Raw genomic sequence first — 16,905 nt, 5'->3', positions numbered from 1 at the left:
TATATTACAATGAAGGAAATATCTGTTTCCCTCCTCCTCAATTATGCTGGATAAAATAGATGACGCGTCTAGTGACGGGCTCCGTTACACGGGCACTATTCTCCCGATTCCATTGTTAGCAAGTATACACAATATCTTTATTTTTCATAATTGTCCACTTTAAATTGATCTCACAGAATCACAGTGAGGTTCTAAGAGACAAACAAATAAACATATGGGGGGGGGCGGGAGGGAAACAACAGCGTTTCAGTGTGTGTTCATTTGACTGAATATTCATTTTCTGCAACACCTTTTCGCAAATAATTTTGTTTCCGTCAACCTGGATGGAACTGGCAGGAGTTTGAGGCGTTTCCCATTTATCGCGGTCCCATTCTCCCTTAATCGATCGGTGGAGCTATCAGTACTATCTCTGGAGACCAAATGGGAATGCAGTTCAAGACCAGTGTTTGAACGCATGGGTGAGGAAACTGCGGGGGGAAAAAAAACCCTTTCAAACGGAGACAGAGGCAGTGAAGAATTTTACTTTGCCAATACAATATGTCGTTTTTGTGAAAAAAAAATCCAATTTGGGCTATCTGACTGATACCAGTTGACATATATTAATATGGGTAAGATTTTAGACAGTGTATCCAATACACCAGGCACTGCTCCTTTATGTTGTGACATCCGCCCACTAATCCGTCAGTCTTGTTTGCTTTTTATCTGCTTTTTGAGAAATAAACATTCTGGGTGTTTCCAGTGGACATTACATGACTCACGAGAGAGACAGAATGGAATCAGAGACACATTTCGAGTTCCCGAGCATAGATACACCGCTTGGTACAAATTCATATTATAGGGGGATATAACAATGAAGCAAACCAGGCCGGGACAGGATGGATTAAGATTATACACTTGGAACGTGTAACCACATATCAGATTTGCTTCAATATAGAATTCTACTCTTTTAAAAAGCACTATAATAATCGTCCCACTGTTTAGATCAGGCGGCTTACTCCAAAAGGAAGAACACGTTTTTCTGTACGAGCTGATTAACAATTTTATTATTAAATCAATGAAACACAACCAGCGATAACAAAATGACCAGGTCTGCTAAGCGGAAACAATTAGCAATGTTTGGAAAGGCTTCGATATCAGCAGTTTTATGATTGATGATCATTTGCAACTATCCTTAAAAATAGAAGCTTTTATAATTTTATTTAAACAATTCATCCTTAATAGCATTCAACTTTACAACCAAAACCAAATGGGTTTAACAGGCACGGGGGAGAATAGGAAAGATAAAGTCCCCCATAAAGGTAAAACACCACGGATATCTCAGCTTCCAATTTATTTTATCTTGATCTAACACCGTGCCCAGTGATGTAATAAACCGTGGGCATCTGATTTATGAAAATGTTAATATGGTCTGAATGCCTCTCCAAACAGCACAACTAAAATGATCACAGTCACATCTTTAAAAATAAGTCATTTTTTTTCTCTCCCGCCCTCCCCCCTCCTCCACACCTCCCTCCGTAATACCGAAGCTGCAAATTTAATTAAATTGTGTTAATACCGACAATTTTTCATCTGGGCTGCGTTCGGATTTTTTTATGGCGTTCTTGGGTTTGACTTTTTAAATATTAGTGAAGGTGGCGAATTATAAATTACTTGCTCCTTATCGGTGCTGCTCACGGAGCCAGGATAAGAAGGTCTGATTAAGAAAGAAGTCAGCGCCAACGTCGGTTTCATAATGATTTCGAATAATGCAGCCTTATCTCTGTGCTGCAGATAATCAGCCTTTCAACTCCCAATGTTTTGTTACATCGGGTAATTTATTGCATCTAATACATCACAATGAATCTGATGTAAAAATACGATGGTCACCGTTGTAAAGTCTCCTATTTTTCATCCACAGGATAGTGAAATGCCTTACGATTTTAATTGGGAAAATATAGTCGATCTGATAAGGCCAATAATCTAGCTTTGAGTGGTCTAGTGCTGTTTAATTAGTGTGTCAATTTCCAACCTGAAATTAACAAGATCGACCTGAAATTGTGCGCCTTTCCCCCTTTCCCCAAAACACCGCAAGATATTTTCATCAAATTGGATGTCGAGAATACTGGCGCTTTTACAAAAACGAAGAATAAAAAAGATGATTATTATCTTAAGCATTGGGGATAGGGCGCATCATTAAAAGATCGCGCGCACGTAATTTGAACATTAAAATAAAGGGTTGGCTAACTTTCTAAATATATTTTCTCTATCTCCCCACCTCCCCCCCCCCCAAACCTCAGCGTTTATTTATTCACATTGATCGGCTTTAAGTGTTCAGGAATAAACTCATACAAATATCATCACATCTACATTCCCATAAGACAGCATAAAATCTATCTGATGGTCCACAAATTAATTATGGACTCGATTTATAAGCGCATATATAGAATGAAAATGTCTAGAAACTCGACTCTTAAAATCGTTAAATGTCTACACACCTATCTTGTACCATTTCGATGATCATTGTGAGACATATATAAGTAGTGTATAACGCTCTGATTGTCAAAATACAGGCGAGATTTGGAGATAGGTTTTGTCAAAAAAAAATTGGACAAGTCTAGCCACACTTACTGTAGGAAACGCATTGCCAATTTCATTGTTTCTTGATCTATTGATCCCTGTGGAGGGAACGGCGTTTTCCATTACACTGAATGTTTTTGGTGCCAAGATCCCAGAGAAATTTTGTCTCGGTTTGATTTTTTTATATTAAAAATGTAAAATTTTCGTTTATGGGCACATTTTCAAACGGTGTGCTGACAGTTTCTTGTCTGATTGATTGGTGGTTATGGATAAAAGGCTGGCACTACCTGGGAAAACAAAAGCAATCCCGGGCAACAGGGGTTGGATTGAGAGCATGCAGCTCTCTCCCCTACATCATGAAGGCATTTATTCCAGCAGCTCCACGCGAATTTAAACATTGCATCCGCACAGTATTTGCCCGTTTCGGGTTGTCTGCGGTTCAATGCTAATGCACACAAACTGCACATTCCAATGCTTTCTGTTCGCTAACATCAGCACCGACTTTAGGAAGATGCAGAGGAAGGAAGATTGGAGACCGATCTGGCCCATTTCGGTTCCCGTCTCCCATCAGTTTGTCAGAGCTGGGGAGAGTCGCTCTAACCCTGGACCACACAAACACCACCGGCACCCACCCCACCTCCCGCGACCCCCACAAAGGAGAAAATGTTTATTCATTGTCCATGCCCCGTTTTTAACATTAGTTCCACATATTTAACCCGCATTTTCGTCCCTTCGCCAGCAATAAATTTGCATGATATTTGCAACTTTAATTATTGGAAGCACACCTTCCAGTTTTCCTCTCCTCCTCTTTAAAACCCCAGCGTTTGTTGTTCCCCCAGAACCCTCCCCAGACACACGAGAGTGTGTATGCATTTAAAACAAAGGCGAGCCTCCGCGACAATAATCTCTCAGCAATTGGTATTTGATACCAAAGTTTTCACTGCATTTGATTTTAATTTTCACAAAATAAAAGGACAAAGGACTTTTATTTCGCCCTGAGCATTATCGGTTCACTGCTGTGGACTGTCTTAAGGAGATGTCCCAGCAGGTGTGAGAAACCATTTCTCCACGTCGGTCATCGAATACGGTGCTCCAACTGGTTTCATATGTAGTTGTGTGAAAGTCAGGGAGGGAATCCGGGGGTGAATTAGATCTCAGCCAAGCGAGAACCTCAAGGCTTCAGTACATTGTCCCCGTTCGAGCTGTTGGGTGGGCTTCTTGTCATCTCAATACTGGAAATCCTCCCCCAATCCTACATGGGGATGGTGTTGGGGTTTGGGTTAACCCCAAAGTGTGACAATCCATTCCTGATGAAGGGCTTTGGCCTGAAACATCAATTCTCCTGCACCTCGGATGCTGCCTGACCTGCTGTGCTTTTCCAGCACTACATTCCTGATGACAATCTATTAATTGACAGACTGATTGCACTGGGGTCGCTGGTTGGTTGATTTCTCCTCCATATGGGGCTGGCACAGTTGTTGATCTCAGCATTGAGCGGGCATCCCAAAGTAAGATTCTTTACCAAATGAGGTGGTCGTTTTATTACCATGCCCATCCTATGTAACAAAAACTGACCAATATACCCAAGGTGTAATGGTAACCGTAGGGACAAACAGGACAATGCAATTACGTGCAGCAATTACTCACCTTCCTCCACCCCCCTCCCCCCCTCCAACCAACATATTGCTAATGTTGGACAGTACGTTGCAAGAAAAGTTTGCATCACTCATAGGCTAACGGGGACACTCAACTTTAATACAGAGACAGATAAATGCAGTGTCGCACTGGAATGTAGAGGAAAACATTATTAAAGCTCATACACGAGATAACTAGATCAATATTTCATCATCATATAACCTCACTTTATTTGAAATGCCTTTGCATAATTATCACGAATTTAAATAGTATGTAGTAACATTAGAATTGCACAAAGTGATATAGGTACTTTTTTTTAACAAAAGCCCACGTAGCCCTGCGTTGATAAACTAAGTTTGGAAAAAGAAGTTTAAATATTCAACATTTAAAATTAAGAGACTAATTGTGATTGGTGCAGCACTAACAATGCTGTGATTTTGATGTTGCTGCTGTCCGCACTGTGCTGGCTGCTTTCAGTTTTACTCCATTCGGGAATTCATTAAAGTATTATTAGAGAGTATTTAAGCGGCTTAGTGAATGGCTGTTTGTGGAGAGTCGGGAAACTCCACTGAAAAGGGACTCGGTTTCACTGCAATCGCTGGAACAAATGCAGGTCGTTTAGCGTTTACACCCCAATTGGCGACGTGTTGTCGGTGGTTTGCTCGGAATCTGCCTTTCCACACGGCTAAAATGTCCTCAACTCTTTACACAGACCAACTTGGAGGCTATCAGATTTTACTGATGGCCCCCATTTCACGAGGCTTTAGTTACAGACGTGGCTTGTCCGAATTTCACTTACCGCTGTGAAATCCTCAATGAGTGTCAAAGACCCCAGTATCAAATTGGAGGGGGAGGGAGGGTTAAACTAATTCTTTTTTTTGTCTGTACGTGGCTCTGTCTTAAGTTGGAACTCTTTTAAATAAACAGAATGATTTACGTTGAAAGAGATAGACTCGTCAGTATTTTAACTGGTCTCATTTCCTGCAAGTGAACATCGCACATTCGAAATTCCCGTTCTACGACAAATTTGGAAAGAGGAATGTATTGACATGGTATCTTTGACATTATTGGATGTTTATGATTTGATTCTTGACAAAGAAGCAGGAATTTTATCTGAGTTTGATTTTTTTTCATCTGGATATAAATTATAGGAGTAAACTCCCACATCTTTCTGCTTCATATAGTTTTACCCAGTGATAGGATTGCATGCTTATTCACTGGGATTTCTGCAGCTACACTCTACACTCACTCTACTAGAACACGCTTTTTTTTAAGGAGATTTTAAAAATCGGGAAAACAGTGCAGACTTCTGTCTGGTTTAAATATCTTCATCGATTTAATAGATGAATTAATTACTCGCGTGTCGACCGAACGTCCCAATTTATCTCAGAGGTGGATCGGGTCCTCTGGCGGGAATGATACACAAGTAACAGCACAGGGCAAGCAAAGACTTCACTCTGCCAAGCGGAAAGCACACCCTGTAGATCACGGTGACCATTGAGGGGGTACACAGACAATAATTTCTTTGCAGATCCACTCAATGAGCTTTCTGAATGATTTCACTGCCGGTCAGTCCTCCCAACAGGCATGTATTACCGATCATCAATGATTCACAATCAATGAACATACTAAAACCCAAGACTTGCACTGGCAACGGGGAGAACTTCATCTGGGGCAACGCATCCTATCTGCATGGGCCGGGTTTGGTTTCACACAAGGTACTCTCATAACTTAGCTGGAGCAATATCCGACTGCAGAGCTCCGAGAATTTCCCTCAGAGTGGGGGGGGCGGGGGGATATGGTGGGGTCCCAGCGCCGTGAGCTTTAAATGCCGCCAGCATCAAATGATCTAAAGAATCTCCAGTAAATAAAGGGCGAATCTGTCGGTATAGTGGTTTGTAAAAGGCTCACATATGGGAGATGGTCAGGGCTTTGACAGCACCCCGGGCCCTGACACCGTGCATTCGGGAGGGATGAGTGCAAAAGTTATCCCTTTGGGATCGTGAAGATTCCCCCCCCCCCCCCCCACCCCAAATAACTAACTAAAACCAGACGAATTAGGGAAAAAGCTAATAACGACGCGAGGTTCCTTGATTGACATCCTGCACCACGGATCGGGTTAATCCCGTCTTCACTTCTGCGTTTTCATAACTCATTTATCCCTCCTAGATTATGACTTTGATCGTTGCCATGGAGAAAGCGATAGGACTAAGCCATTTCCATGTCTGTAAGGAGACCATTATTCCGCATGCATAGGCCATTCTCAAAAAGGTCGCCACAAAGTCATCGGCCACTGAACAGGTTTCCACTTTGGGTCTTATTTTACCCCCCCCCCCCCCCCCCCCATGTCTCTCTCTCTCTCTCTCCCTTTCACACACACACACACAAAACCCTTCCAGTAAAAATACACTTTACATCTTTTCAATAAATAAGAGCGACAATCGTTTGAAGCCACACAGACGGCAGTTTAAGGCAAACTCGTTCAGAATAATCAGCCTGGAACCGGGAGAAACAGTTTGGTTTTATAGTAAGGAAATCTCCCCAAAAAGAGTCTAACCGCCTAGTGACCTGTTGTACGAGTCTGTAATAGTGCAGTACAATAAATATCGAATTAGCAATCTTAATGAGCGTCTAATGGAGTTTGAAATACAAAATTCGCAGATACACACGCACTTATACAAATGTATTCGCACAGTCTGTTTATCTCCAAGTATCCTACATTAAGCGCTCAACGCCTGTTCAATAGATACCATGGTCATTAACCTGTCCGGAATGGGACAATAGACAAGGTATGCGCATTTATTAGTTTTAAAACAAGCCCTGACTGCATTGATTTACACATATTTTGATATGACATAATTTTGTGGAACTGTCTATTTTCTCCCGTCTTCCACCGGCCATTCAATTCTCAACACTGGATGGACCACATTACCGAGTGAACTGCCCTTCCCATTGGATTCCTGACTCATTCTTTTAAAAGAAACAAATCACTCTCAGAATTCGAGGATTTGGGGAAAGGGGCAGAACTAAACAACTGCAAACACCTTCTCCTGGTTTTCTTAAAACTTTGTAAGGTGGCTAGAACAATATTTGACTGCCTCCTTTATATAATAAACGTCCTTGGACTAATTAATGGTCTCCAATACTTCATTACCGATAAAGGCTGGGAGAGTAATGCTGATGTTTAGGGGAGTCAGATAACAATTTTGTTAACAAGTAGATAAAGGAATAGCAAGATACATTTGTTTAGCTGCCTTTAGATAACTGTCTGCCTGGTTTGATGATACGTTGTGCTTTTGTAAGCGATTGCAAATGAAGGCGCGACCAATCGCCCTTCTCCAATTTGTCATGAAACTGTACCAGAAACATCTTTCAGGAGAATATAGAAGACGCTTTTCATTAGACCAACTTACGCGCCGTATATTGTTACAGGAATTTATCAAGAGACATTCGGGTTTGTAATACTGTACATCAAAGTAGCGTAGAAATCGATAATGTGCTGGATTAGTGAACGGCTGCTTGAATACTTGACAATAATTCTATTAGAAAAGGGGACAGACTCAGACTTCGAATTAACCAACTGGATTGCCAGTTATAATACAAAGATGTGTTCAAAGTTTAACTGTAAAGTTTAATTCGGGTGGAATTCCGGCACTATTTAAGAATGAGATAACTGCTGGTGATTTTGTTTTTATTACATTCACAATGACCTTAAGCAGTCAAGCATGAGACACAACAGTGACCCCGTAAGCATTTAAATCATTCTCATAAACTTAAGCTTTGTCCGGTAACTTCGAAGTGTATGCAAATATTCGCAGAACCAGACAGCGACGCCCTATTATTTATGATTTTTTAAAAAAATATATTGTCTGCATCTGTTGTCGAGAGGGGAAAAATCCTCAAAAGTCGGGCCGTTCAGATTTAATATTTTCTTTTGATGGTTCTGATTACAATGCAGGCAGGCAGACAACCAGGCGTTATTGTCTGTTTATCTGTTTCAACGTGATCCACTTATCTTTCAGTTGCTTGGCGGTACACAGTCAGATCAGAGGGACCTTTCTCCCTGATGCTTTCTCTGTTTACAAACCTCCCCTCCTCCCCTTGGCAACTGTGGCGGCCAGAACGCGACATGACAGGCTGCAATGGCGGCAATATCCAGCAGATGGCTCTGCGCCGCGCCGTCTTCCTTACAATTTGAAAATGCTCTCTATTTCACCAAGTTCTGTGAAAGAACAGGTCTCTACTAATCCACCCTTCTATCTTTACTGTTAGCTCCGAGAAACGCCAATCTGAAACACTAATAATATTAACTTAATCTATTTACCCATTGCATTAATTCTGTTATTTTCAATTTTGTTTTTGCTATATATCTGAATTTGCACAATGCATTTTACGTTGACATAGTTGGGAGACGGGACATTTGATTTTTTGTTGTTAAACGTTTCGGCACGTTGGAGCTCATTTAGGGGCTATCCCAGATAAGAACAGTACCTCTCTCCAAATCAATATTTGGAAAGGAAATGAAACAAGGGGTCCTGCTGTTATCCGAGTTATGAATGGGCACCGAATTATTAACTGTCAACGATTAAGCAGCTTGAGAAAATATTTCAGACCTCTATAAACGTACGCGTTATTAAAGCTGAAGATAACCCGAAAGTAGTATTCATTAGCTCTTTTCGTGATTTGCCTACTTAAATAGAAATGTTGTCAGCAGATAAATAATGAGACCCTTAATTAATTCCTGACTCTTCCCTTCTTTTCATTCCTCAGTAACAATATTTCTATGAGTTGAGGGAGAAGGTGGATGTCAGACCCAGTGAAATCCTCCCAGAAGTGAAACTGTTTGATGTACCTGCTTCTTCTTTGTATTTTTAATGCAGAGAAAATGCACCGAGCACATTAAACAACCCAATTTCATGTCAACCTCTTTTATTGTATCTGTCAGCTGTTTTCATTGCAGAGTCAGCCAATATATTTATGTTATTAAGAAATTAATTCTATAACTTATCCAGCAAATTGTGGATCAGGGAGATGCGCATTATTGATAACGTAACGTGCAATAAAATATGCGCAGAAATTCGGGTCAACCGTTTTAGTTTGGGGAAAACAGGAATTTGACTTTTTTGAGAATCGATCCAGGGATTGTACCTTTACACTCGCACATTTCAGAAAAGTGATTCCTGACCACTTGTTTCCACCCTTTAAACAATCCCGTTTATAAAGCACAGTATTTATTAAATTACGAATGAGTGCATGTCTAAAATTCCTGCTGAACATCGGTTTAGTAAACGCATCCCAGAGCAGATTCTCTCCAAGTGGAATCATCGCAGTACAATCTCACTCAATGAGATTCAACCAAAAACATTTAAAATAACCTCCAACCTTCGACAGAATACTGTCAGCCCCGCAAACAAATTCACTCTCAAACATCGCCACGGCCCAAACGCTATGCAGAATATGATGGAAGTGGGAAGTTAGAACAGAAAACGGTAACCAATACAAAGAAAACTCGGACAGAAAACAGACCTTGACTTTAGAATGAGGTTCAACTGGAATACCTAGATTCCATCCCCACCCCCATCCCTGCTATTTTTTAGACACAAACCGAGTTTCTGTAAATTTGCGGACTTATCCGGTTAGACTGAGCAGGCGGCATAGTTTCGGTGGAATAAATATTCTCGATAAATCTAGATGAAAATTTTTAAAAAATATTTTATCAGAAGATCACAGATAATATTTTCCATCGGTCTCTGTTGTTAAAAAAAACTCATGAAAGACACAAGTGGCTACTTAGAGAGTTGGATTGGTGGAAAAGGCTGGACAATCCATACAGGTTGGCTCAGGAGCCACAGTTAGCGTTAATGTGGGGAATGTACAGTGCAAGCGAACACATGGGTATAGAATAATGAACGCACAGTGAAGGGGGAGATGGTTTTGGTTATTAATTGTACGCTGTGTATTCGATCAAAGACAGCCCCTTTTATAGATCACACTAAGTTCCAGATGCATAATATTTGGTGATTAAACTAAGCTATATGTATTCACTTTGCAAAACTGTAGATAATGCCACAATCAAACATTTTAGACTTTTCAGTGTGGTCTTCTAAATACAAGCCTTAAATAAACCAGAATCCATGGTAAACAAGATAATAGCTTGGTTAACAGTAAAGCAGAGATTACAGATTGGTTATGTTTAGTCAAAATCACAAGGCAAGCCTGGATGCTTGACTTCATTCATGCACGTCACTGTTGTTTCAAAAATAAGACCGGGAAGTATTGGAGAAACTCAGCAGGTCTGACAGCACCTGTGGAGAGAGAAAGAGAGTTAGGTTCCAATTCAGTGGCCCTTCTTCAGCACTCCATTATCACTTCAGACTGGTGAAGAAAGAACATGGTGTCACATATTTTTAAAGGATAAGTTAAAGATATGGACACAATAAGAAAGATAGCTTTCAAACCATCTGAAAAGAGGAGAGAGGAAATCTAAGGTGTTTTGACAGCAAGGGAATAAAAAAAATTAAACCAGCCATTTGGTAATGATTTCTAGGAAACAGAACAAGAAACAGTTCAAGGAAGATGTCAATGAAAAAACGAGCACTCTGTCTCCCAGAACAAAACTGATCAGTCAAGCCTTTGAATTATACACTCAGATCAGATTGTGATCAACTTTATCTGTAACACTGTTGTGTCTTACTGTCAATCACATCAATTATTTAGCCATTATTTAGTCTCAGTTGATTTTTCAATTCCTGCACTCTAAAGAGTTAAAAAAAAAAGAATCTGCAACATTGTGACTAATTTGGACATCTTGCCTTCAAAAGGATATTGGCACTTTGGAGAGAGTTCAGAGGAAAAGGCCAAGGATGATTCCAGTTCTTAAAAATAAGCCACAAGGTTAAGAAATTAATTTATTTTCAAAAGAGAGAAGACTGATCAGGAACTTGATCCAGATCTTTAAATTCCGATCAGTATAAATAATGCATGCAGTTTTATTAAGCTAAAACGTGATCACACAACAAAGGCTTGAGTACAAATTGGTAAGAGTCATGTAAAACTACAAATTAGAAATGAAAACCAGAACAATAGATGTTTACAATGGACTACTGTTAACAATAGTTTTGATGATTAACTTTCTTAAGAGAAGAACTGGACAAAATGTTGATGAAGGACAAAATGAAGTGGAACAAATATAATTACTGACAAATTATAAAAAGATATAAACAAAAGAAGCAAGACTGGAACATTTTGCCTCGTGGATTTACTGCACTATTCAATATGATCATGACTCATCTGATTGGGGTTTCAACTCCACTTCCCTGCTTGCTCCCCATAATCCTTGATTTCCTTTTGATCAAAAATCTGTCTAACTCAGACCTGAATGTTTTCAATAACCCAGCTTTCACTTATCTCTTAGATAGTAAATTCCAAACATTAACAACCTTCCAAAAGAAAAATAACACTCCACATTTCCACCTTCAATGAGAGACTTTTATTCTGAAACCACATCCATTATACATGATTCTGAGGCGATACATCCACTCAGCATCTACACATTGGAGCATCCTCACAGCCTTACATGTTTCAGTGTGATCACTCTCATTCTTCTTAACTCTAACAAACAAAGGCCGAACCTTTCATCATAAGACAACCTGGTCATTCCCAAGAATCAATCTATTGACTATCTGAACTGCTCTCAATTCAAGCATGATTGAATTCAAGCATTATATATCTTAGATAATAAGACTGAAAGGATACACAGTAATCTAGCTGGGATCTCAGCTGGAACAAGATTTCCCTGTTTTTATATTGCACCCCCTCCCTTGTAATAAAGGACAACATTATATTCCAGTGGCCTTCCTAATTACATGCTGGTCTGCATGAAAATATTTTATAATTCATACAAGGAAACTCAGTTCAAGTTCTGCGTATTCCCTCAGTCTAACATTATTCTGCTTTTCTATTCTTCCTACCTCCACATTGCATTTTCCCACATCATGCTCTATTCACCAAATTCTGGCCACTCATTCAACTTATTTATAGCCTTTTACCGATATTTTGAGTCATCCCCATGACTTGCTTGACTGTCTATTTTTATGTCGTTATATTTGTTTAGAAAACGCTTTGTCTTTTTATGATTAGATTAGATTAGATTAGATTCCTTACAGTGTGCAAACAGGCCCTTCAGCCCATCCAGTCCACACTGACCCTCCGAAGAGCAATCCACCCAGACCCATTTCCCCATTGACTAATGCACTTAACACTATGGACAACTTAGCATGGCCAATTCACCTGACCTGCACATCTTTGGACTGTGGGAGGAAACCAGAGCACCCGGAGGAAGTGCACGCAGACACGGGGAGAATGTGCAAACTCCACACAGACAGTCACCTGAGGCTGGAACTGAACTTGGGACCCTGGTGCTGGGAGGCAGCAGTGCTAACCACTGAGCCACCGTGCAGATTTTTATACGTGAGACCCTATCATTGATCTCTGTGGCACTCTACTAGTCTGTAATTGCCAACATAGAAGGATCTATTTATCCCTGTTCTGATTCCTATAGTTCACATGAGGTCTTGTGCAGTAATGTTTATACAGCACCTTATTGAATGCCTTTTGGAAATCTACGCACACTACATCCAGCGACTGTCCATTATCCACGCTGCTTGTTATATCCTCAAACAACTCTATTAAATTTGTCAAACGTCATTTCCTTTTCTTACAACTGTACTGATTCATCTTGATTGTATAATGATCTTCTAAATATTGTGCGATTATAAAGAAAGCAATGAATTCCAACATTTTCCCAATGGTATATAATAGGTAAACTGGCCTAAACTTTCAGTTTCCAATCTTCCTTGAATAGTGGTGTTAGTTTTGCAGTTTCCAAAGCAATTGAAATGCTTCCAGAACATAGAAAATTCTAGAAGATGACAATCAATGCATACACCATTTCTGTAGACTTGGAGCCAACTTTTCAGTTCCTGCCAGAGTCAGGAAGGGGTGTGGACTTGACGTAAAATTAGGTTCTCAGAGGACATTTCTGGATCCCAATACCATTCAATGTGTTTGTTCCAATTTTCAAGGGGAGAGCTACAACCCAGTGACCTCTCATCACCACTCTATCATGGGTTCCATCTAACTTTGCTGCTCCCATTTCCTGGTAACACTTGGTGCCACCAATCATGTGCCAAAATTATCTTTCAACCAATTAGAACATTACAAAAAATTGTTGCACAAATGATACAGTGCCAGAGTCAGTGCCTTAAGTTATCTTGGTGTTGAGTTTCCAATATCACTTTGAACATTCAGCCCACTAGTTCAAATTCCACCACAACAACTAAAGGGGATGTAAACTTCAAGCAATGAATAAATCTGCATTAATTGCAAATCTTATTGGCAACCAGCATGAAACTTTTGGATTATTCTAACATCCCACCTTGTTTTCTAGTTTTTGTTCAGAAGTAAGTCCAACATCCCTACTTGGTCTTGCCATCAGCAATGTGTTTGATTCTCAGATGCCATAAGACTTGATAAATAAAAACTTAGCCAGCTATGTTAAAGCACAAATAAAAATGCTTTGTGTGTAGACCTATACCTGATGGGCTGCAGCAGTTCAAGACTGTTGTTCACCATGATCTTCTCAAAGATAATTTGAGATTAGCAAAACAGTCTTGCCAGCTATGATGACGTCCTAAGTACAAATATAGCAAAAACAGTTGTGTTGTTTGTATAGAATTCTCCATGTCAGGAACAATTTGAGAGAACAAAGAGGGTGCTGTACAGATTCTCTCAGATAGAGTCCTACAGCATGGAGACAGGCTCTTTGGCCCAAACAGATGATCTGGCATGAGGTAACATTAGAGCAAAAATGGCCTCCATGTTTGTCTATGTTTGAATATTGATTGTATTTAAATGCAATTAATCGGCTGCAATGCATGTTCAGATAGGCATGATAATACATTTTATTAACAATTATTTTCTTCCTTTCCAAATATACCTTTTGTTAGTTTTCAAAAAGCACTGAATTAAAAAGTAAAGGAGCATGCATGGACAACAAGTGAGGATGGGTTCATGTTTGTCTAGTATGAGCTGCTTGTGCCGTAACCTCTGAGTCTGAATCCTAGAACTTTCTTGTTTCAATTCAAATGGTGATAACACGTCATAGAGTCATAGATTCATAGAGATGTACAGCATGGAATCAGACCCTTCAGTCCAACCTGTCCATGCTGACCAAATATCCCAACCCAATCTAGTCCCACCTGCCAGCACCCAGCCCATATCCCTCCAAACCCTTCCTATTCACATAACAGTCCAAATGCCTCTTAAATGTTGCAATTGTACCAGCCTCCACCACATCCTCTGGCAGCTCATTCCATACACGTACCACCCTCTGTGTGAAAAAGTTGCCCCTTAGGTTTCTTTTATATCTTTCCCCTCTCACCCTAAACCTATGACCTCTAGTTCTGGACTCCCCGACCCCAGGGAAAAGACTTTGCCTATTTACCCAATCCATGTCCCTCATAATTTTGTAAATTTAATTGGAAGCACACTAGCTTTCGGAGTGACGCTCCTTCATCAGGTGATTGTGTCGTTCCAAAAGCTAGTGTGCTTCCAATTAAACCTGTTGGATTATAACCTGGTGTTGTGTGATTTTTAACTTTGTATACTCCAGTCCAACACCGGCATCTCCAAATCATATCCTATCCATGCCCCTCATAATTGTGTAAACCTCTATGAGGTCACCCCTCAGCCTCCGACGCTCCAGGGAAAACAGCCCCAGGCCTGTTCAACCTTTCCCGGTAGCTCAGATCCTCTAATTCTGGCAACATCCTTGTAAATCTTTTCTAAACTCTTTCAAGTTTCACAACATCTTTCCAATAGAAAGGAGACCAGAATTGCACGCAATATTCCAACAGTGGCCTAACCAATGTTCTGTACAGCCGCAACATGATCTCCCAACTCCTGTACTCAATACTCTGACCAAAAAAAGGAAAGCATACCAAACGCCTTCTTCACTATCCTATCCATCTGTGACTCCACTTTCAAGGAGCTATGAACCTGCACTCCAAGGTCTCTTTGTTCAGCAACACTCCCTAGGACCTTACCATTAGGTGTATATGTCCTGCTAAGATTTGCTTTCCCAAAATGCAGCACCTCGCATTTATCTGAATTAAACTCCATCTGCCACTTGTCAGCCCACTGTTCTAATTTGAGGTGTCCACTACACCTCCAATTTTGGTGTCATTAGATTAGATTAGATTAGACTTAGATTAGACTTACAGTGTGGAAACAGGCCCTTCGGCCCAACAAGTCCACACCGACCCGCCGAAGCGCAACCCACCCATACCCCTACATTTACCCCTTACCTAACACTACGGGCAATTTAGCATTGCCAATTCACCTGACCCGCACATCTTTGGACTGTGGGAGGAAACCGGAGCACCCGGAGGAAACCCACGCAGACACGGGGAGAACGTGCAAACTCCACACAGTCTGTCGCCTGAGTCGGGAATTGAACCCGGGTCTCAGGCGCTGTGAGGCAGAAGTGCTAACCACTGTGCCACCGTGCCGCTAACTTACTAACTGTACCTCTTATGCTCGCATCCAAATCATTTATGTAAATGACAAAAAGTAGAGGACCCACCACCGATCCTTGTGGCACTCCACTGGTCACAGGCCTCCAGTCTGAAAAACAACCCTCCACCCCCACCCTCTGTCTTCTACCTTTGAGCCAGTTCTGTATCCAAATGGCTAGTTCTCCCTGTATTCCATGAGATCTCACCTTGCTAATCAGTCTACCATGGGGAACCTTGTCGAATGCCTTACTGAAATCTATATAGGTCACATCTACTGCTCTGCCCTCATCAATTTTATTTGTTACTTCTTCAAAAACTCAATCAAGTTTGTGAGGCATCACAAATAATGCCGACTGGAACAAACTAATCTATTAATGTCTTCCCTCTCAAACAGAGAAAGATCACTGAATGAAATACAGAAATAGTTGCAGTGATCCTACCAAATCATAGTTATATCCAAAATAGAGAGAAAAATGCTGGAGAAGGTGCAAAGGAGATTTAGAAGGATAATACCAGAAACGTGTCAGCTTACATATCAGGAAAAAATTGAGAAGCTGAATCTATCCCCTCTTGAAAAAGTGTAGGTGGAGAGGTTGCTTAATTGAGGTCTTTAAAATTGTGAAAAGTTTTGATTGAACCAGTCCATGGGGAAGTTATTGCAGTTCCTAATGGGTTGCCCCAAATTATTGAGCTCCAAAGTGAAGACAGATGAACTGACTCCTGTCTTTATTCACCACCACACCCCCATCCCTTCTTACTTGGTTGCAGCCAGGTTATTCCTGATGAAGGGCTTTTGCTCGAAACATTGATTCTCCTGCTCCTCGTATGCTGCCTGGCCTGCTGTGCTTTTCTAGCACCACATTCTAGACTCAAAGTTACAAAGGATCCTCTCCCTTGCCAATACCTTTCTCCCAGACCAAATTCATATAGGTTTTAAAATGAGCCAAATGAACCAGGCTTTCCTGAGGGTTTGTTTATTAGTTACTAAATACAAGAAGAAATAACTACACAACAAGCATGCACAGTGATTAGAAATAAGAAGTAAGTCCAAAATAATAAATAAGAGTTAAAAATTATTTGGATTCATGTCTATGGGTCATTTGTGAGCAGCAGATAGTGTAATATTGATTGTTGAAAA

Source organism: Hemiscyllium ocellatum, chromosome 23 (assembly GCF_020745735.1).
Source record: "Hemiscyllium ocellatum isolate sHemOce1 chromosome 23, sHemOce1.pat.X.cur, whole genome shotgun sequence".
NCBI classification, from domain to species: domain Eukaryota; kingdom Metazoa; phylum Chordata; class Chondrichthyes; order Orectolobiformes; family Hemiscylliidae; genus Hemiscyllium; species Hemiscyllium ocellatum.
Note: the sequence above shows the minus strand (reverse complement) of the source record.